We start from the raw sequence: 22,228 nt of genomic DNA, 5'->3' as shown, positions 1-22,228 counted from the left end.
CTGAGTATCTACAAGCAAAAGAATGCATTTGTGTCTCTACCTCATGCCATATAAAAAAGTTAACTCAAAATGGGTCAAAGGCCTAAATGTAAAAGCTAAAACTATAAAATTATCAGCAGAAAACATAGGTGTAAATCTTCTTGACATTGGATTAGGCAATGGTTGCTTAGATATGACACCAAAAGCGCAAGCAACAAAAGAAAAAATAAATTAGACATCATCAAAATTAAAAGCTTTTGTGCTTCAAAGAACATCATCAAGAAAGTGGAAATATAGCTCAAAATAGAAGAAAAATTTTGCAAATCGTATATCTGATAAGGGTCTTATATCTAGACTATACAACTCAATAATAAAAATAAATAACCCAATTAAAATATGGCAAGGGAATCTAAATAGACATTTCTGCAAGGAAGTTGTACAAATGGCCCATAAGCACATGAAAACTTGCTCAACGTCACTAGTCATCTGGGAAATGCAAATCAAAACCACAACGAGATACTATGTCATAGGATGGCTGTAATGAAAAAACAGGTAATAGCAAGTGTTGGTGAGGGTGTAGAGAACCTGGAACCCTATACACTGCTGAAGGGAATATAAAATGGTGCAGGCATTTTGAAAAATAGTCTGGCAATTCTTCAAAAGGATAAACATAGAATTACCTAGCAATTGACCTAGCAATTCCATTCCTAAGAATATTCTCAAGAGAAATGCAAACGTATGTCCACACAAAAAGTTGTACCTGAATGTTCACAGCAGCTTTATTCGTAACAGGCGAAAAGCGGTGACAGCCCAAATGTCTATCAACTGATAAATGGATAAATACAGTGTGGTAATCTATTTAATGGAATAATAGTCATCTATAGAAAGAAATAGTATTGATATATGCTACAACATGAATGAACTTTGAAAGCCTTTTGCTAAGTGGAAGAAGTCAGTAACACAGGACCGCATATTGTCTGATTTCATTTATATGAACCACCCAGAAAAGGCAAATCCGTAGAGAAAGTAGATTAGTGGGTGCTAAGGGCTGAAAGGGTTGTAGGGAGTGGGGAGTGAGTGACTGTCCATGGGGATGGGATTTCTTTGGGGAAGATAATGACCATGTTCTAAAATTGATTGTGGTGATAGTTGAATAACTGCAAACACACTAAAGACCATTGAATTGTATATTCTAAAAGAGTGACTTGTGTGGAATGTGAATTATAGTTCAATAAAATTGTTTTTCAAAAAAGGAGCCTGTCAATAAAGTTTGGAATATTGATTAGCCATTTGGGAAAAGTATCAGTTTAGATCTAAAAACAAATCCCTTAAATAAACTCCAAAGGAACTAAAGCATTAAATATCTTCTTCAAACTATAGAATATTTTTTAAAAATACATATGACATCTTATTATGTTTTCCCCCCATTAACAATGTGTCTAGAGAATATTCTAGCTCAATGAACTAAGCATATATACATACCCTTTTAACAGTTGCACAATATTCTATGTCATTTATATTTACATCACTTTATTATTGTTTAATTTGTTTCAATTGTCTCTTTTAATATATGTTTAAATTAGGTTCTTTTTTGTAAAAATGAAACAACCATTCAAGTTACTTGAAGAAAAAGGAGGCTGGGAAAAGATGAACACAAGGCCTACACTGGGCCAAGGTGTGGTAGGGACTAGCCCCTCCACCTCTGTCTGGGGTCAAAAAGTAGAATATTTTGAGAAGGAATTAAATGGTTCCCAAACGGAGGCAGTATAGGTGTTGAGAGCCTCCGTTGAGTGGAGCCAACACAGCACAGTTGTCGATCCTGTTCAGTCCCTCACTGGTTGAACTGGGCGTGTGACTTCCCCTTGGGGCCTCCTGTTCCTTGACTGTCATGTAGGGAGGACGGATGTCACCTAAGTCCTGAGACTAATGCGAGGATGCACAGTGCTGGCAGTCAGTGTGTGGTAGCTGTTTTCTTTATGTGTTATTATGCAAATTAACACAGAGATAATATTTCCCTCTATAAATACAATACATATTTATAACTATGTCTCACTTATCCAACACAGCATAAATTAAAAAGAGGACAAAAGAAAGAAGAATAAAAGGATAGGGACATAAAGCAACGAGGGATAAGGTTAAAAAATTCCTATTACAAAGACTCTTGCTCCGAATGGGCCCAAATTATCCCTAAGCTTCCCAGCAACCCTCATGGAGAAGGAAAATGTGTCAGTGACTCATTCTACCACATTCAGGGATAAAAACTGACCAGTTGCTCAGAAAAAAGTTGTTAGTACTGAGGGATTTCTCTCAAGGGCTTTTATGGAACAGGGTGATGTAGGATAGTGATTTTCAAACTTTGAAGAGCCTGTTTAATGTAAGAATTCCTGGGGCCCAAGCCCAGATTTTGGACTGAGTAGGGCCGAAGTGGGTCTCAGGGATGTGCATGGCATAGACTGTCCTGGCTGATGCATGGGCTCCAGTCTGTTCATTCCAGTAGGTGGGCTTTCTCCTGGGCCCACAATGTCACACATGCAAACAGCATTCATCAGACACTTCTTCCTCTGTGCCTCCTTCCGTGTAGGCTGATGGCTTCACACAAAACACAACCAAGCAGAAGTGATTCTTCAGGTGACACAGGGCAGGCTTCTGCCTGACTGGAGGATGCACTTGCCATCTTCCCCTTGGAGTTTCGATAAACATTTGGAGGGATCACCCTGAGCTGGAGCTCCTGGGTAAGTGCCTAGAGGCGGCACGTCTGGTTGCCTGTTAGCTTCCTGCACAGAATAGACGAGGGGTGGAGGGGACGACACACTTTCCTGGTGGCACAGTGGTTAGGAATCGCCTGCCAATGCAGGGGACACGGGTTCGAGCCCTGGTCCAGGAAGATCCCACATGCTGCGGAGCAGCTAAGCCCGTGCGCCACAACTACTGAGCCTGCGCTCTAGAGCCCGCAAGCCACAACTACTGAGCCCACGTGCCACAACTACTGAGCCCGCCTGCCTAGAGCCCGTACACCACAAGAGAAGCCACTGCAAAGAGAAGCTCGTGCACCGCAATGAAGAGTATCCCCTGCTCACTGCAACTAGAGAAAGCCCGCGTGCAGCAGTGAAGACCCAACGCAGCCATAAATAAATAAATTTATTTAAGGAAAAAAAAAAAAAGAATAGACAAGAGGGCTGGGGAGAGCTGACATCCTTAAGGAAAACGAGGGGTTAGTATCCCTCCAGGAGGGCCAAGATTAAACTCATAAGGAACACTGTTTTAAATCTACTCTAGCCCACAGGCAGAAGGCCATGGAGCCACAAAGCCGCATTCTGTGGTTGTCAAGGTCCTGAAATGTCTCGCCTGGAAAATTCCTTGGCAGGTGAGGCAAGCTTCTTCTTTCGGCCTCCAACCCCACCCCGCAGCGTCAAGCATCCACAGAATGTCTTTCCTTGTGCAACACTATTTCCTGGTATCTCCTCCAAGATAAACGCATTGTGAAGGTAACTGAATGAGGCAGCTTGTTCTCTGGAAACATTACCTATAAACCAGGGGAAACTGGGAGCAGCAGTGTTGACCGAAGATGGCAGCATTAGTTTGAGACGTTTTGATCTACAGCCCCTTTCTGGTTTTAATTAGCCAGCTTGTCCTGTTGTCTATTGAGACCACTTTTAGGTTAAATTCATAAAACCTATTGGCCAAGGATAAAAGAATGCCCAGCTTTTTATTTTCTGGAGCCAGGAGTGGACCCCCAGATCATCCCGAAGTGACTTCAATCAACAATTAGGCTGTACAGTGAAGAGGGAGGTGACACTTCTATTTCACCCTGTCGCATAGTTAAAACAGATTTTAAAATCTAAATATATAGTAGCATACAGAAAGTGCCCATATTCTAAGTATAGCTACTGATTGTTTACACACTGTAACCACACCCAGAGCCAGAAAGAGAACCTCATCACCACTCCTGAAAGCCTCTCTGCCCCTTCCTGCCCAGCCCCCAAGGGTAACCTCTGACTTCTAACACCATGGACTAGCTTTGTCTGTTTTGGTCCTTTGTGTAAATGGAATTGTTCAGAATGTTCTCTCTTGTAAGAACATGTGACATTAGGCCTGGAGACCCATCCACGCTGTTCCATTGACATTAGGCCCAGGAGACCCATCCTATGACATTAGGCCCAGGATACCCTGTGACATTAGGCCCAGGAGACCCATCCACGCTGTTCCACGTTGTGTGGACAGTTTGCCCTCTTGGCTCTGTGGTTCTCATGACACAGCGGCCTCCTGAGCGGAGAGTTAAATACAGATTCCTGGGTCCCACCCTGGAGTTTCTGATGCAGGAGGCCCGGGGCCAAGAATCTGTGTTTCCAACAAGTTCTCAGCTACCGCTGCTGCTGGTGTGGGGACCACACCCTGAGAACCACCCCTTTAATCTGGCAAGTCCCCTTTCCCCTGGAAAAGGACATTATTGCTGCCTCTGGAAGTCTTTGAGGAGTGACGCTGACCCACAGGCCTGGGGGCGGGACCGTGTGGAGGCCGGAGCTGGTGTCCTGAGCTGTTGCTAGTGGTCAGCCGGGGTGGGAGAGAAGATTCAGCTCCTCCGCTGTCCTGTTCCTGACAGGGGCTGCTGTGGTTTATGACTCTTGGTTTATGAGCTGGACACAGTTGAGCCAGGGCCTCCTGGCTCCTTCAGGAGTGGGTGGAATGCAGTGGAGATTTCCAGACCATAAGCTGGTCCCACACTGGCCAGAGGCCCCAGCATCCGGCCGCACACAGCACCCATCAGCCCCTTCCCTGCCCCACTCGTGCTACTGTCGCAGAATGGACACGAGGCCTCCCCAGGCCTCAGAGGGGCCTTAGGTGTGGGCTCTCTTTCCTTCTCTTTCCTCCAACGTCTGGCATCCTCCCTGCTGGAGACGCGAGTGGACGAGGGTCCTAGGGCCCTGCCTCCCTCCCTCCTAACTGGTCACATGCACTCCTGTTTCAGCGTCGTCCCTGACCTTCTCTTCTCCTGCTGCCCCCTCTCTTGGAATCTCAGCCTCCTCCGGGGCCTTAACCGCTGTTCCTCCCAGAGGCAGCTGTGTCTGATGGCCCAAGGCTTTGCCTAGAATCACTGTGGGGCCACCCACACGTGGACGCCACGCAGTCAACACGCGTACCCCATGCGGACCCACACACGGACGCCATGCAGACCCCACGTGGACTAACACGCGGACCCCACGCGGAGCAAAACGCGGACCCACACTGGGACCCACACGCGGACCCCACGCGGACGCCACGCAGACCCAACACAGGCCGCAAGTCCTCCCCTCTGTTCGGGAGCGGCTGTGCTAACAGGAAAGAAGGAGACTCCTGGTCACCGGCAGCCACCGCCCCACCCAGGTCTCCAACGAGGCCAGGACTCAGGCTTGAAGTGCTGAGGAGGACAGCGGCAACCTGGGCTGGGAGGTGGTGACTGAGACAAACCCCCCTGGAGGGGAAATGCCCTGAGCCGCAGACACCATGTCCTTGCTCCCCAGAGCGGATCAAGCGTCGTTTTGTTTCAGGCACTTTCCCTTTAACTCATTTGATCCTCACACAAACCTGGGGAGGGAGGGTACTATTATCAGTCACATGTTAGAGACTCATGTTAGGATTCTGAAGCTCAGAGAAACTTAGTAACTTGCCCAAGGTCACACAGCTGGTAAGTGGCTGAGGCAGGATTTGAACTCTGGTCTTGCAGGTCCCAGAACACTGCCACCCCTGAGAGGAGAGGAACGAGCACAGGGGTGGGTGGAGAGACTGCCTTGGGACGGGTAGCATGTGCTTAGGAAGCAAGGAAGAAAGCAAAGACCAGGGGCAGAGCACACAGCAGGGGACAGAACCAGGAGCCAGGACAGACAAGCCCTGTTCTGTCTGAGGGCCAGGCCAGCAGGCTCTCTGGGGACTCACATCTGTTCAGCACCCTCTCCAGCCATGCTGTGTGGAGCCTTCATGGGGAGCCCTGGGCAGTCTGGGGGCAGAGGTTCAAACCAGTTACAGGGCTGTCCTCCCGTGAGTGGGTGGCCCACAGTTACCCATTTGCAGGCTTCTCAGTGAGTGGTGAGAGGGCGGGGTGGGTAGCCCCCTACCAGCTCACTTCTTGTGCACCCCAGCTAGTGATGGGTGGTCTCCTTCCTTCCTCCAATGTCTAAGGCTGAAGCTGCAGGGCCCCCAGGTGAAGAGGTATGCCCTCCCAGCATGTCCAGGCAGGGCTCCAGGGATGGGTCTCCCTGGGCCCTCGACACACCCTCGACCCTCAGCTCCCCGTCTGGAGGATGATGGTACACATCAGGCTCACATGGGCTTGAACTGGTCAGTCGCGTCCTGGGTGGGTTCTGTCTACTCACATGCCAAGCCCCCAGCCTGTGCTGGGCTCCAGGTCACGAGACAGAGGTGGCCCCCTCTTGCTCAGGGCCCCAGAGAGCTGGCAGGAGGGAATTTCCTGACATTCTCCCTTCACCTCAAGCATGAGCGTGCCCCTCCTCTTTCCTTCTGGAAGCGTCTCTCATTTGTGTAATGAGAGTGCAAAAGTTAAATTGGATTATGGTCCCATCACATCAACACCCGCAAACGGTACTCCCAGGCAGCGCTTTTTACTCTTTGCCACTAGATGAATGATCCACTTGTTTAAATTGTTTTTACTTTTTGGCGTTAAAAAGACTTCAGGATTATAAAATGTATATAATGTTCAAAATTAAAAACCGGTATAGCGTTTGAAAAAACCAGATCTACAGTCCATGAGAGCCTTGGTTCTGTCCTGGTGAGTGGAATCTATGCCTTGTCTCCGGGAACTGGCTGGTGGCAGCTCCTGAGTGTTCTGTCCCCTTTGGGCACCACAGTGACAACGGCTGCTCTCAGCTGGGTTGGGGAGGAGAGGGCTCAACCTACTTTCTCCAGGTGAAATGAGAGCCAGCCGCTGCAGTGTCCCGTTGTTAAGAGAACTTTTACCCAATTCATGGACGCTGGCCCTCTGTCACACGCCCCCGTCACCAGACAGGCTGTGAGCAATAGGAGAGAGTGACAAGGGCCACTCCTCCTGGGGTGAGTGGCCTCGGTCGGCCACCACCCTTGGCAAGCTCCCGCCCACCTGTGGGCCAAGGTCTGTGGACCAGCCAGAGGGAGGCGGGCCAGGGCACCCGAGCTCAGTGCAAAACAGACACTGCATAAAAGCGGGCGGTGTCCCCTCTGCAGCCAGACAGGGATCTTTATGTGTGGGAAGCTGCACCTCTACACTGGGTCTTTGTTGAGTTCTAGCAGTAGGGCCGTTTGCACAGTGGAGCTGCCATGAACTCATCTATCGACCCAAATTCTGGAGGATTTATAAAAAGGCCTGCTAAAAATGACAAGACCAATACTGGTGTCTTAGTCAGCCAGGGCTGCCTTAACAAAATACCACAGTCTCAGGGCTTAAACAACAGAAATTTGTTTTCTGCCAGTTCTGGAAGCTGGAAGTCCAACATCAAGCATGGTCAGGTTCTGGGGTTCTGATGAGAGCCCTTTCCTTGGCCTGCAGATGGCCACCTTCCTGATGTGTCCTCACATGGCCTTTCCTGGGCTGTGTATCAGGAAAAAGGGAGAGAGGAAGGAAGAGGGGGAGAGAGAAAACTGTGCTCTTCCTCTTCTTAGAAAGCTACTAATCCCATCAGAAGGGCCCCACCCTCATGACCTTATTAACTCTACTACCTCCCAAAGGCCTCATCTCCAAATGCCATTACCTTGCAGGTTTGGGCTTTAACGTATGAATTTTGGAGGGACATGAATATTCAGTGCATAACAATTGGCAAAAGAATGAAGAGGGTACTTGCATCTCCGATTGGGAAAATCTCAGTCCCACCCTGATTTCTCAGAATGGTTCTGGGGAACAGGTATTTGTACAGAAGGCAGCCATCCTTCCCTTCTCCTGCTCCGGAACCCCTTCCTATGGTGTTTGCTCCATCCTCAGCCCTGGAGGGGGAGGACCCTGAGTACCACTGACCCCAGCCTCCTGGCCATAGCTGACCAGAACAGAGTGGACCTTTGACCCTGAAGGAGTCAAGCCAGAGGCTGGGCTGATCCAGTCAGATTCCCTCTGCCAGAGATGAGAATCGAGATGGAGATCAGGCCAGTTAGCAGGGGCTCTGGGCTGGATGGCCATGGGGGTGGGGCAGGTATTTTGAATTGGCCACGACAGGCCATGTATATGTGTAGCAGGGGCAGCTGGTGTGGAGACACAGACAGACAGACAGACAGACACACAGAGGGAGGGAGAAATAGCTTTCCCACTTCCCATTCCTGGTTAGTCCTCAGCAAGCTGGGGTCTTTGTCTTATTCTACAGTTCCTTGTATTTTTCCAATAAAATCTCTTAAAATTTTTTTCTTGTCGTAGATTGAAAGGGTTCTTGTGCGCTTCTCCCCAGTCGTCCAAAGCTGGACTTCCCTATTTGTGTAGATTTAGGTTTTTACACTGATTTAGGACATGAGGTTGAACTGGTCAGCTGTGTCCTTGTGGGTAGCATCCACTCACAAGCTGAGCATGGCTGTGTTCCCCCTGCGCTTGGCCCGCGATCTTGAGACAGACGTGGTCTCCTTGCAGACTTGGGCCTCAAAGGGCCAAGAGGAGGGAATTTCCCGACATCCCTCATCAACCTAAAGGTGCCCTTCCTCTGGCTTCTCTTTCCCTATGGCACCTTCTGTCGTCTATGCAGTGCTAGAAGCATTCCAATTGCCTCTGCCCACCTCCTGGCGAGATCCTGTGATTTCCCACAGCCCTGTAGGTGGCAGGGAGGCGATGAAAGCCCTGAGGAAGTTTTACCCAGGAGGTTAGGTAAACTGAGGCACATGGAGGCCTGGGCTGTCAGGACCTGTTCGGATAAGGACCCGAAGAGTGTGCCTGAGCCTTCAAGGTGGGCAGAGAAGGGCATAGGAATAGCCAAAGAGAACAGAGGGCCGAAGGAGGTGGAAGGCGACAGAGCTGTGGTGGCAGCCGGGGCAGAGGGGCTGAGATTTCTGTGTCCATTTGGGTGAGTGAGTAATTCAAGAAGGAGATATTTTAAAGTACAAACAACGGTGACAGCGTCATTGAGGGACTGTGATTTCTTTGAATTCTCTCTCATCCGAAATAGTCACGGGATTTGGATAAAGCTAGACAGTCTCCTCCGCTCCTTCCAGGTGCGTGGGATTTAAACCTGTGGCTGGTTTTAGGAGGTGCAGCAGTCAAACAAGCAAAAAATGTATAGTTCTGTGTTTTACGTATTTTAGAAGAAATCCAGTTAGCACATCAAAGCTGAGATTTCATAGGTATTAATGCTTAGGATGAAAATAAACAGAATTTAATGTAAAGCCAATCTAGACGATATTAATAGCACAGGTGTTACATGGATGTGTTAAGAATTGTAAATGTGGAAAGTAAATGACGGACATTCCGGAGACACTGAGTTGAAATGACGTGGATGAACAAGACAACACAGTTCATTTCTCTCTGAACTGAAGCTTTCTTCCCTCCCTCTGTGCCCACGGTTCCTAAAATGGGGTCCACTCTGAATAGCAGCACAGCATCTGGGAGCTTCTCAGAAATGCAGATTCTTGGCCCCATCACACACCTACCAGAAGCCCCGGCGGGGGAGGGAGGTGCAGCAGGGGAGGAGGCAGTCAGGCTGTAACGAGCCCCCCAGGGGTTCTGATGAAGCCCTGCTCCACCTCAGGGAGTCTGGCAATCTGGAATCGTGTGCAGGAGTGTGTCTGCAGGGTCTGAGGCTTTCCTCAAGCCCACTGCTCTCGGCCATCCCATTTCTCTGGTACTTACTTGCCGTGTTCATGAGTCCATGCATTTCAATCATAAATTACCCAAACCTTGTCAGGTGGCCGGCAGGGCATACCCAGTGTGTACAGGACAGCTCCGGTGGGTGTTTGGGGCCTCCCCACACCCAGGAGACACTGGAGGACCCAGCTGGGGGCTGCCCCCGACCACAGCAGCACTGGGGCTCTCTGCCTATAGCCTGTATCCCTGTGTGTTTCTGGTCCTTCCTGAATCCATGCTCTCTCTCCTGTCGGCCTCTCCTTTCATCTCCTGAATGGGCTCCGGCCACAGCTTTCAGTGTAGCCTGATCCGCAGGCTCCTGCCATCAGCCCTGCCTGGCACCAGCCCTGCCTCGCCTGCCTGGTCCTCCGAGCTCTATCCTCTAAGGCTCCTCCCCGGAGGGCTCAGCCCTATTCGTTCCTGGGGGCCCGAGAAGCCCGTCCACACACAGCCCACCCCCACTGGAGTCCACAGAGACTTCCGTGCATCCGTAGACCCCTCCTCTGTCAGCAAATGCTTACTGAGCACCCACGTCGCACTCCTGGCCCTGGGGATGCAAAGATGCAGGGCTTGGCCCAGGGAGATGGACGGTCACCAGAGTACAATGCGCGCATGCCAAGTTGAGGTCTCTCTGGGCTACAGTGGGCCAGCCCCACCCCAAGCCCCACCTGTGGGCTTCTTTGACCCCCCAGAACTTGGTACACACCATAGATGCTCAAATCACGTTTACCGAATATCGGAGGTGGCGCCCCAGGCCGGCTGTACTGCTCCAACTTGGCCACCGCTGTGTTTCTACACCCCACTTCCAACCTGCCCAAGTTTCCTTTTGTTCCAACAGACCCAGGACTTAATATGTGTTGGCGTTTTCTGACTTCACCTGGGCCAGGGCAGACAGATGTCACCATCCATTTCACGGTCACCATGCAAGACAGGCCAGCGAGCCAACTTGATTTCTCCAGCAGTAACCCCTTTACTCTCTGCAGTGACAACGTCTACCTTTTCGGGACCTCCAACCTCCCACCTCCCTCTGCCTCTGCCGGCCGTTGTCTCAAACATCAGAGAGGAACTCCCTAACATGCCCCGCTGCAGTCCTGCCTGCCCGGCCTTCTCCTCCTCTTTCTTCCTCGGACTCTGCATCCCCCCAACTTCACCTTGCCGAGGACCGTCCCCTCCTACCCCCTTTCTGCCTGCACTTCCTCATCTCTCCTGGCACCTTCACATCTGAGCATCCGTGTGCAAACCCCCAACTTTCTCCTGTGCCTGCTTCCCTCCATCCTCCTCGAGTCTTGACTCAAGGCTGATCTAGGCAGGGATGTGCCCTTCAGCCCCTGGAAGCGCCCTGTCCTCCAGCGACCAGGGCCCCCTTCTCCTTCTAGACGCTAGTGAAGGGTGCTCACTGGGATCACTAGGGCAGAAAAATGGGGTAATTTCCAGAAAGCCCAGGAAATGCCCAAACCTGGTCCTCTGAAATAAAACTAATTGCATCCCCTTGCTTACAACCCTTAAAGGGCTTTGGATAAAACCTGATTTCTTACCCCAGGCTCATCTCCCCTCCATCTCTCCTTCCCCCTCCCTCTCCCCTCACTGCTATGCTGTTCATGAGGCTGGACTTCACCGTGGTTTCCCCTTCCTCAATTCGCTCGTGGGTCTTTCTTTAGAGCTACATGGACTTTGGCTGAAGCAAAGGCTTTCTCCCAGCCCCTTTCCCAGAGCCTGGAGTCACTCATTAAATGATTTTTATTGACCCCGCCCCCCAGGGCCTGGACCTTTATCCAAGCCGCAGTAGCTCTGTCTCCCCCCTGCCACCTTCTCCTGGGACTGGAGCCACTGCTGCCTCTCACACGCAGCATCTCTCTGGCCAGCTCACTTGCCTCTAGCTCCCGCTCCCACACCCAAGTGGACGGTCTCCTCTGGGCAGACCAGGGCCCATGAGGGTGAGGATGCAGGCTCAGGCCGACACCAGGTGGAAGAACTCCCAGACCCTCTCACCAAGATGGGAGTCATGGGCCAAGGATTGTCTTAGGGCCACGTCACTCAGACCTCTGCCCCAAAATGAAGGGCTGGGCAACTTGTGACAGGTGACGCCCTTCCCATTTGCTGCCCCATCATCCTTTCAAGGAGCTGGAAGGGGCTTCATTGTTTTCTCTCATTTTAAAGATGAGGAAGCCAAGAATCCACCAACAGACGTGCTCAGGGGCATACAGATAAGGCATAGCTTTCCCCCTGGGTTCCCAAGCAGCTATCTGCATGCAAAGCCTTCGTTCCTACTGGAAATGGCAGGTCAGGTGCACACGGGTCACCTTTTCCTGTTCCTTTGCCATGGCAGACATTGCTAATCAATCACAGAACTTTCCCCCTGTAAGCCTAGATTTGGCCTTGTCCTCAGTAGATTCTTTGGGCAGCTGATAGCATGGATCAGAGCCAACAAGTGATGGGTCCTGCCTGCCATTTCTGGAATACCAACCTGTAAGCTGGTCAGCTCTTCGACTGCCAGAGCCTCCCACTGGACTTCCTCATCCTCTCCTGAGGGTGATGCGTAAACCCTGTCAGTCTGGCCTGAACCTTCAAGCTTCCCCTCCCTCATCCCCATGCTGCTCCCTGAAGCGGTGGGTCCTGGGGCTCAGAGTATCCTGTGCTTATAGCAGGACAGCTCCTCTGATGTGTCCCCACGTGGGGGATGGAGTAAGGCAGCAGTGCCCATGAGGCTGTCTCTATGCACCGTAGGCGCAGCCCTGAGCACCAGCAGGAAGCAGGCACTCTGCCACGCACTTCCGTCCAGGTTTTTAGTTGCAAGGAAGTCTTTCCTGACCCCCTGGATTTTTCCTCCGAGGTTGGAATAACCATGTGCTTGCACCACAACCCCTTCTCTGAAAGAACTAAACCCCAGAGGTGTCACAGAAAGACCTCTTTGGGCCTCAGCCCGCTTGGTATTGGGCAGAAACATGCTCTGGGCATGTTCAGATGTTCAGGGGACAAAGGGTCTCAGGCATAAACACTGGAATTGCCAGAGGGTTTCAACAAAACACAGACAACGGTGATCCTGCATTTGTCAGCTAAAGTTAAAAAATATAGATCTGTGTAAACATGAACATTATATGAAGTTCATTGCAAACAATCTATATTACATATTATACTTTACTTTTGATAACGTGGCTTGAGCAATTAAAAGTTTTCAAAAAGTCATCCATTGTTTCCAAACATGCCAAAGATATATTTAAGAAAACTCCAGTATCTCTTGGTGGTTTGATTAACAATGCCCACTTGCCCACCCCACACCAGAATGTTCATGTTCCAATACCTGAGACCTGTGAATCCGTTACCGTATATAGCAAAAGGGTCTTTGCAAATGTGGTTAAGAAAGTTGAGATGAGGAGATTGTCCTGTATTATCCAAGTGGGTCCAGTGTAATCACAAGAGTCTTTATAAGAGGGGTCAGAGAGATTTGAAGGTGCTGGCTTTGAAGAAGGAGGAAGAGGCCACAAGGCAAGGAATGTGGGTAGCCTCTAAAGATGGAAAAGGCTCCCCTGGAGCCCCCGGAAGGAAAGCAGCCCAGCCCATACCTTGATTTTAGCCCAGTGAGACCCATTTTGGTTTTCTGTCCTCCAGAGCTGTAAGATGATGACACTCGTGTTGTTTTAAGCCACTAAGAGCATGCTCATTTGTTATAGCAGCAGTAGAAAGCTAATATACTCTTCTTACAGATGGTTCATCCACTATTGATTTCCTCAAATTCCTTTCACACCAGCATCTACTAAACCAGTTTTTAAAAATTTTGGAGCATAGGAACATCATACTAAATGGAGAAAAGCTGAAAGCCTTTCCTCTAAGTTCAGGAACAAGACGAGGATGCCTACTCTCACCACTTTTATTCAATATAGTATTGAAACAGCATGAAGAACGTTGACCATCTTAAACTGGTTTTGCTCCCTTGAAACAGGTTGCATAACCCCTGGAGTTATTTTACAGAGGCAGGGTTCCTTGCACATGTGCAAGACAGGAACCCATGTCTCCAGGATGACCCCAGAAACAAGAATCTTCGGTCTACGGAAAACAAAGAATAGAAATATGCCACCAGAACTCTTTACGAAACGAGAAGTCCTTCAATAAGGAAAATCTGGCTTCCAGCAGCATTAGTAGCTTATATGGACTGATTTAAGACTAGCCAATTAGCTTCCAAATTTGAAATCCCATAACTTAAATTTTACCCCAAACCCTGGACTGGGGAGACAGATTTGAGATCTGCCTCCTGTCTCCTTACAGGGACACCTCGCGATAAAGCTCTTTTCTCAAAAGCTGGTGCCATAGCATTGGCTTCTGTGCGCAGGGGGCAGCGAGCCCTTGCTTGATAACAGTATTGGAAGTCCTAGCCACAGGAATCAGATGAGAAAAAGAAATAAAAGGAATCCAAATTGGAAAGGAAGAAGTAAAACTATCACTGTTTGCAGATGACATGATACTATACATAGAAAATCCTAAAGACACCACAAAAAAAACCCTACTAGAACTCATCAATGAATTTGGTTAAGTTGCAGGATTCAAAATTAATATACAGAAATCTACTGCCTTTGTATACACAGCAAACTATCAGAGAAATTAAGAAAACAATCCCATTTACAATTGCGTCAAAGAGAATCAAGTTCTTAGGGATAAATCTGACTAAGGAGGTAAAAGACCTGTACTTGGAAAACTATAAGACATTGGTGAAAGAAATTGAAGATGACACAAACAGATGGAAAGATAATACTGTGTCCATGGACTGGAAGAATTAATATTGTTAAAATGACCATGCTACCCAAGGCAAGCTACAGATTCAATGCAATCTCTATCAAAATACCAGCCGCATTTTTCACAGAACTAAAACAAATAATTCTAAAATTTGCATGGAAACACAAAACACCCTGAATAGCCAAACCATTCTTGATAAGGAAAAACAAAGCTGGAGGTATCACACTCCTTGATTTCAAACTATAATAAAAGCTGCAGTAGTGAAAACAGTGTAGTACTGGCAAAAAACCAGACATAAATCAATGGAACAGAATGGAGAGTCCAGAAATGAACCCACGTGTGTATGGGCAATTAATCTACAACAAAGGAGGCAAGAATATACAATGGGGAAAAGACAGCCTCTTCAGTAAGTGGTTTTGGAAAAACTGGACAGCTACATGCAAAAGAATCAAATTGGACTACTCTCTCATAACACACACAAAACTAAATTCCAAACGGATTAAAGACTTAAATCTAAGACCTGAAACCATAAAACTTCTAGAAGAAATCATAGGCAGTAAGTCCTTTGACATGGGTCTTAACAATATACATATATATGGAGAAAATATTTGCAAAAAATATATCCTATAAGGGGTTAATATACAAAATATACAAAGAATTCATACAACTCAACATCAAAAAAACAAACAACCTGATTAAAAAATGGGCAGATGATCTGAACAGACATTTTTCCAAAGAAGACATACAGATGGCCAACAGACACATGAAAAGATGCTCAACATCACTAACCATTAGGGAAAGGCAAATCAAAACCACAATGAGGGCTTCCCTGGTGGCGCAGTGGTTGAGAGTCCGCCTGCCGATGCAGGGGACACGGGTCCGTGCCCCGGTCCGGGAAGATCCCACATGCCGCTGAGCGGCTGGGCCAGTGAGCCATAGCCGCTGAGCCTGCGCGTCCGGAGCCTGTGCTCCACAACAGGAGAGGCCACAACAGTGAGAGGCCCGCGTACCGCAAGAAACAAAACAAACAAACAAAAAAAACAAAACCACAATGAGACACCACCTGTCAGAATAGCTATCATCAAAAAGACAACAAATAATAAGTGATGGCAAGGATGTGGAGAAAAGGGAACCCTTGGGCACTGTTGGTGGGATTTTAAATGGGTGCAGTATGGTGGCTCCTCAAAAAGTTAAAAATAGAACTCCATACAATCCAGCAATTCCACTCCTGGGTATTTATCTGAAGAAAATGAAAACACTAATTCTAATATGCACCCCTATGTTCATTGCAGCATTATTTACAATAGCCAAGATATGGAAGCAACATAAGTGCCCATCAACAGAAGAATGGATAAAGAATATGTGGTATAAATAGATATACATATATATAAATACACACACACACAAACAAACAAAATGGAATATTACTCAGCCATAAAAAAGAATGAAATCTTGCCATTTGCGACAACATGGATGGGCCTAGAGGTTACTATTATGCCAAGTGAAATAAGTCAGACAGAGAAAGAACAGTAATTCATGATTTCACTTATACATGGAATCTATGAAACAAAACAAATGAACAAACATAACAAAACAGAAACGGGGTTATAGATACAGAGAACAAACAGGTGGCTGCCAGAGTGTAGGAGGGTAGGGAAGGAAAGAAATAGGCCAGGGAGATTAAGAGGTCCAAATTTCCAGCTGCAAACTAAATGAGTCATGGCTGGGGAACACAGCCAATCACTATATAATACCTTTGTATGATGGCATATTGTAATTAGACTTACCATGGCGATCATGTGGAAATGTACAGAAATGTCAAATTATGTTGTGTAACAGGAAGTAACATAGTATTGTAGCCCAGTTATACTTCAAAAACAAACGAACTCATAGAAAAAGAGATCAGATTTGTGGTTACCAGAAGCGGGGGATACGGAAAGGGGGAATTGGACGAGGGCACTGAAAAGGCACAAACTTCCAGTTATGTTATAAGGTGTAACGTACCACAGGATAAATGTGACACTGCTACGTGTTATCTATGAAAGTTGCTAAAAGCATAAACCCTAAGAGTCCTCGTCACAAAGGAAACTATTTTTGATTCTATTTCTTTAATTCTGTATCTATATGAGATGATGGGTGATCACTAAGCTTATTGTGGTAAACGTTTCACGATCTATGTAAGTCAAATCACTGTGCTGCCTGTCAGTTACATCTCAATGAAGCTGGAAGGAAAAAATGTTGGAGCATTAGGTTTTTGCCAGAAACAATGCCTTCGCTTACCAGGAAATATTTACTGAAGGAAAATAATCATCGAATCCAATGTGCTGAGTCCTCGAGGGAAACATTGCTGGGTGTGTGGTCTTCTCAGCTGACCACAGGCAGACGTAAGTGGTGCCGTGGAGGAATGGGGTTCCTCAGAGATGGACAAGCTCAGAGCCCTTGAGGCAGATTGGGCCAACTCTTCAAAGGTTGCCTGCTCTCTTTACGTTTGAGGGTCCTTGTATACACACTAGTGTTTTGTGCTCAATTCTCTAACTGTGTGAACTAATAAATTCTCTCCCTGCTATTTTTATTTATTTATTTTTGGCTGCACCGCATGGTTTGTGGAATCTTAGTTCCCCGACCAGGGATTGAATCTGGGCCCTCAGCAGTGAAAGTACCAAGTCCTAACCACTGGACCGCCAGGGTACTCCCTCTCCCTGCTACTTAAAGTCAACTTCTATATTGGAAAAAAAAAAAAAAGGTCCATTTTCTTCCTCAAGACCTCTTGGGATAGTAGTAATGAGAACCACAGCCTACTCATTGGGTAGTTCATCTTCTATTCATTCATCATCTCATTGAACACTCAGGGCGAGCCTATACGATCATTACTGTCCTTGTGCCATGTCCTCCATTTTCACGGTAGAGAACGTGGAGGTTCAGAGAGGTTAACTGACTCAGCCAAGGTCACACAGCCAGCAGGTGGTGGAGGCAGCCTGGCTCTGGCAAAGTGATAGACACTGACCCAGGCTGGGCCTCTGTTACACAAGTACCACCTTGGCCTCTACAGCCTGTGGCCACTGTTAAAAGATGCTGCACACCCATCCAGGCTACTTTATTCTGACAATTTCTGTGATATTTCACCAATGGATACACAAATCAGCTATAATAATGGTTTTCCAAGCATAGCTTAGGTGGATCTGTTTATCTTTGATTGAGCAACAAGATGGCTTCATTTTGACCCCAAGCTGGAATCTCTCCCTGTCGTACCCTTGACCTGGAACCCACATTAGCCGACTGCGAGTGACTTTGATCTTGACTCTGAACCAGTGCCAAAGAAGGCAGAAAACTGCAGCAAGTTAGTTCTAGGCGACTGCTCTGATATTTCAGGCACCAGGAAAAACTGTCCATGTGCTAGAGGCCTTTTTAATCCAGAAACAAAGAACCTTAAAATCTTTTTTTTTTTCTTGCGGTACGCGGGCCTCTCACTGTTGTGGCCTCTCCCGTTGCGGAGCACAGGCTCCGGACGCGCAGGCTCAGCGGCCATGGCTCACGGGCCCAGCCGCTCCGCAACATGTGGGATCTTCCCGGACAGGGGCACGAACCCACGTCCCCTGCATCGGCAGACAGACTCTCAACCACCGCACCACCAGGGAAGCCCCTAAAATCATTTTTAAGTTCAACGCTAACTTCCTAAAAAGGAACTTGGCAGAAAGGAGGGCTTTCCTCCAGTGTTCAAGAATCCACAAAGGAATGTCGTTGTCACTCAGATGAGAGCAAAAATATCTTTATAGATGTACTCACTTTCATGAACAGATTTACATCTAGAGAGCATCATGTAAAGCCCATTATGCCAAGGTTTTATAAATTTAAAATACTTGGAAGCTTTTTGTCCCGTTAGTGGGGTTTAATGGGAATCTGTTTTGGCTCAAGAACGCCAAATGAATCAGCCTGTGAGTAGGAAATTGGGTTTTCTGAATCTACTTATTTGGACAGCAGTAAAGGAGCAGAGGCAGCTGAGGGGCTCGGAATGAAGGTGGGGAGCTTGGGAGAGGGACAGGGGCTCTGTCCATCTTATCATGGTATTTGCGGCACCCTTGCCCTGCTGGTCCAGGACAAGGGTGCCACAGAGACCGACCGGCTGGATGAGGTGTTCTCTGAGGAGACTGTCTGCAAGGAGCACACTGCCGTGATGGGTAGAAACACGGAGATAAGCAGGTCATACAGACTAACACGTGGGGTTGCACAATGCTCCCCGAGTCAGCACCCCGAGACCAACCCTTGCCACTTCCGGACAGAGCCTGGGGGTCAAGGTCCTTAGATCCAGCTTGCATGCCTTCCTCATCCCTGCTGGTCCCTGCCCCAGTGGCTCCCAAGCATCTCTGAGCCTTTAAGGCATGGTCCAAGCTCTTGTCTATTGGAGAGTCTGTGTTTTGAAGGGTTTATTTCTGATAGGAAACATAGTCATTAACTAATAATGCATCAATGTCCCATTCTAAACTCCTCAAAGACCTGGATAATTGATGGTCAGAGCTCCTCACTGTAGGAGACACCATTGCTGGGGCACAAACCTCCCGCCAAAAGTGAAGGTGATGGAGGCAAAGCCAGCTGGAGTGTGGAAGTGAGGCATGGGTGCCCCCTGAGATGTGCTGGCTATGTGGACCCCTGCTGTGATCTCTGGGGACCTTTGGGGTCCAGGCCACATGGGTTGGGGCCACCTTCCCTCTGCTCTAGCAAACCTGTTCCATCAGCATCCTTTAAACAGGCCTCCTGCTTCCCCAGGTCCTTGCCTCTGCTTCCGCCATCACCAGGCCCTGTGGGGCTCCTGTTTCACCTTGTTGAAACCCTGCTGTCCTTTCCCTGGGAATGTGCTCTCTGTAAAAGAGTGCTATTTAAAGAACTTGCAACATTCAATCGGGGTTAAGTGTGAAAAAATTAGTACCTTATTTTCCAAGTTAGAGAGACTTACTTCATAATACATAAAACTCTACTCATCAGCTCTTCTCCTCTTGTAAAATAATTAAGAAGTGAAGTTAGGTTGTTTAGTGATGCTCAGTTCAAAGGCCACCTCCTCCATGCAGGCCTTCCTGATATCCCTCTGATGATCCTCATTTTTTTTCCATTCCAAAGGTGAGGCCAATTAAGGTAGACACCTTACCTGCCCCAGGTGCTCGGGGATTATTTGTTGAAAGAACAAAGGAAGAACTTTTGTCTTTCTCTGGGGATGCTTGGGTAACCTTAGAGCAGCAGTGCTGACACCTACTTAGGGTGGCAATGGGCTCACGGACATGGGGAAAGGACGCGTCCCGGCAGATGGGCTGTCTGATGCAGGACTGGTGGGCTCGCTAACTGCTGAGACAAACAGTGGCTACAGCGTCCACGGTGGAGCAAGCAGGGCAAGGCAGCTAGATCTGGCCTCCTCCTCTGAGCCTCTGGGCTGGTTCGTCCACTAGTGTAAGCTTCCTGGGCTACCCTTGCAGAGGTCAGAGAGGTCTACGGGCAAGTTCTTAAAGCAGTGGTCTTCCTCCATCTCTGGTCACTGTCATTAGCGTGACCCCCTGCCTTTCCCGTGGGGAGCCCTTCCAAGAGAGGGTTTTCAAGACAATTTGGACTCCAGGAAGGGGTGGAATTGAGGGTGGCATCAAGGAAGATGGTCTATTGTTTGTTTTTGCGGACCAGAAATCTTGAGACACCCCTGGAGACCCCGATTTCTACTGCTGCAGGGTTAAACAATGCCAAGGGCAGCCAGGACAGGAGTGAAAAGGGAAGAGAAAATTTGAGTGCAAAAGCGGAGAGGGAGAAGGAGAGGGGAGGACAAAGATGTGATGGGGGGGCGGGCGCTTTGGGACATTCCCACCAGCCGTCTTACTGTGTTAACATAAGCATTTTTCCGATCACCATTGTCAGAACTCGGCAGAACTGTCAGAAGTATAGGAATCTGCAAGTCCCAGTGCTGTTTAGCCAGGGACTGTGTGAACATCCCAAATTTTATTTTATTTTATTAATTTTTTGTTTTGCTAGTGCAACTGATACAATAGATCCTTTCTAAAAATTGAAGTATAGTTGATTTACAATGTTGTGTTAGTTTCAGGTATACAGCAACGTGATTCAGTTAAGCATACATTTCTTTTTTCAGATTCTTTTCCCTTATAGGTTATTATAAAACATTGAGTATAGTTCCCTGTGCTATACAGTAGGTCCTTGTTGGTTATCCATTTTAAATATAGTAGTTATATATATAACTACTAATATATGCTAATCCCAGACTCCTAATTCATCCCTCCCCCTCTTCCCCTCCGGTAACCATGAGTTTGTTTCCTATGTCTGTGCATCTATTTCTGTTTTGTATATGCATTCATTTATATCATTTTTTTTAAGATTCCACATACAAGTGATATCATATGATAATTGTCTTTCTGTCTGGCTTACTCCACAAGTATGATAATCTCATGATCCGTCCATATTGCTGCAAACGAACAAACTTTAAATCAAGGTCGAAAAGAACAACCTACCATTGCCACATCCAAGAAAACTGTGTCCCCAGACATTTGTATCGCACCAGGCTTTGGCTTGATGCCAGACGGCGGTGCAAGTCCAGAAGGCTGAGAGGGTGGCGTCCTCTGAGACGGGACCCAGAGCAGCAGTGCAGTGGGCTGTCACTTCACCACTGTGACTTCCGTTCCCCAGGGGTGCTTCCTGACCCTGAGATTTGAGCCACGGGCACCTAGTAATCTCAGTTTGTTTAGCACTTCACAGTTTACGTGTACATTTATTTTTTAGGGCTGGAGCCATAGGCGTGTGACCTGTGCAGTCACACAGGGCCCTGCCCTTAGAAGGACCCCTCATTTAGTTTAACGCTCTGCTGTTGCAGTTCTTAATAATTCTAAAATCTTCATTCTTGAAATTCTTAATGATTTTTGAACAAGGGGCCTTATTCATTTTGCATGGGGCCCTGCAACTTCTGTAGCCAGTCCTGTTCATTATCTCACTTGCTCCTGGAGCCTTCATGGGAGAGGAGCCTGGAAGGAATCGTTACCCCAATTCACAGATGGTGAAACTGAGTCCCGGAGGGGAGAGTGATGAAGCTAAGATGAGTGAGATCCAGGGCTGTTTCTTCTCCTGAATCTCTTTCTCAGTGAAGCGGGGAGTGGGGTTGCCTCTCCCTTCACACACCTGCCTGGGGTCTTCCCTATGCGGCCCGGGCCACACCTTGGACCATTATCTCGTTTCATCTCATTTCATTAAAAAAATACTAAAACCATTTGCTCACCTGTCAGTGAAGAGCTCCTGGGGGTTGGAGACCCCTGGAGGGCTCTCGCTGTCCTGTCCTGTGTCCTGTTGGGGTCCTCAGAGCAGGCCGGTGTGCTTGGAAGCCCTCTTTTCCATTCCAGAGATCTGCAGCCAGAGTCTTCGTCCTCTCCTGGAAAAGGCTCCCTGGGAAACATTTCTGACCTTCAGACCCGCCTGGCTCAGCGCTGGCCCCGTGCCCGTGACAATCATTTCCTGGCTGGGTGTTTACCTTCCTGGACCCCATGGGCCCAGCCAGGGTGGTGGCTGCACACCTGACCCAGAGGCCGTGCAGGAGGAAAAGCGCTGTTCAGAGCGAAGGTGCAGGGTAAGCCCGGCGGCCCCTTGAGACTTGGAAAGGGCTTGTGGTCCTCTAGGGTTCCATTCACTTCTTGCACACGACATCGTGACTCAGCTCCATCCCTTCCAGGTATGGGACACTTGCTGCTTTGTGAGGGAACTTGCTCCATTACTACTACTGTT

The 22,228-nt window shown here is 48.1% G+C and overlaps 1 protein-coding gene across 2 annotated transcripts in view; it reads right to left on the bottom strand.

Moving 5' to 3' along the window:
* NGEF (neuronal guanine nucleotide exchange factor) overlaps window positions 1-21,859 on the bottom strand; it is a 110,173-nt gene extending 88,314 nt beyond the window's left edge. Inside the window, exon 1 of one of the 2 annotated variants that reach the window (XM_024740538.1) lies at window positions 21,729-21,859. The gene's annotated coding sequence lies outside the window, so the exon portion shown is untranslated. The remainder of the gene's footprint in view (window positions 1-21,728) is intronic. The other variant, XM_024740536.1, reaches the window with a different exon arrangement.
* Window positions 21,860-22,228: the final 369 nt, after the last annotated feature.

This window comes from Neophocaena asiaeorientalis, unplaced genomic scaffold (assembly GCF_003031525.2).
Source record: "Neophocaena asiaeorientalis asiaeorientalis breed wild unplaced genomic scaffold, Neophocaena_asiaeorientalis_V1.1 scaffold388, whole genome shotgun sequence".
Lineage (NCBI taxonomy): Eukaryota > Metazoa > Chordata > Mammalia > Artiodactyla > Phocoenidae > Neophocaena > Neophocaena asiaeorientalis.
Note: the sequence above shows the minus strand (reverse complement) of the source record. Positions and strands in the feature narration are given on the sequence as shown.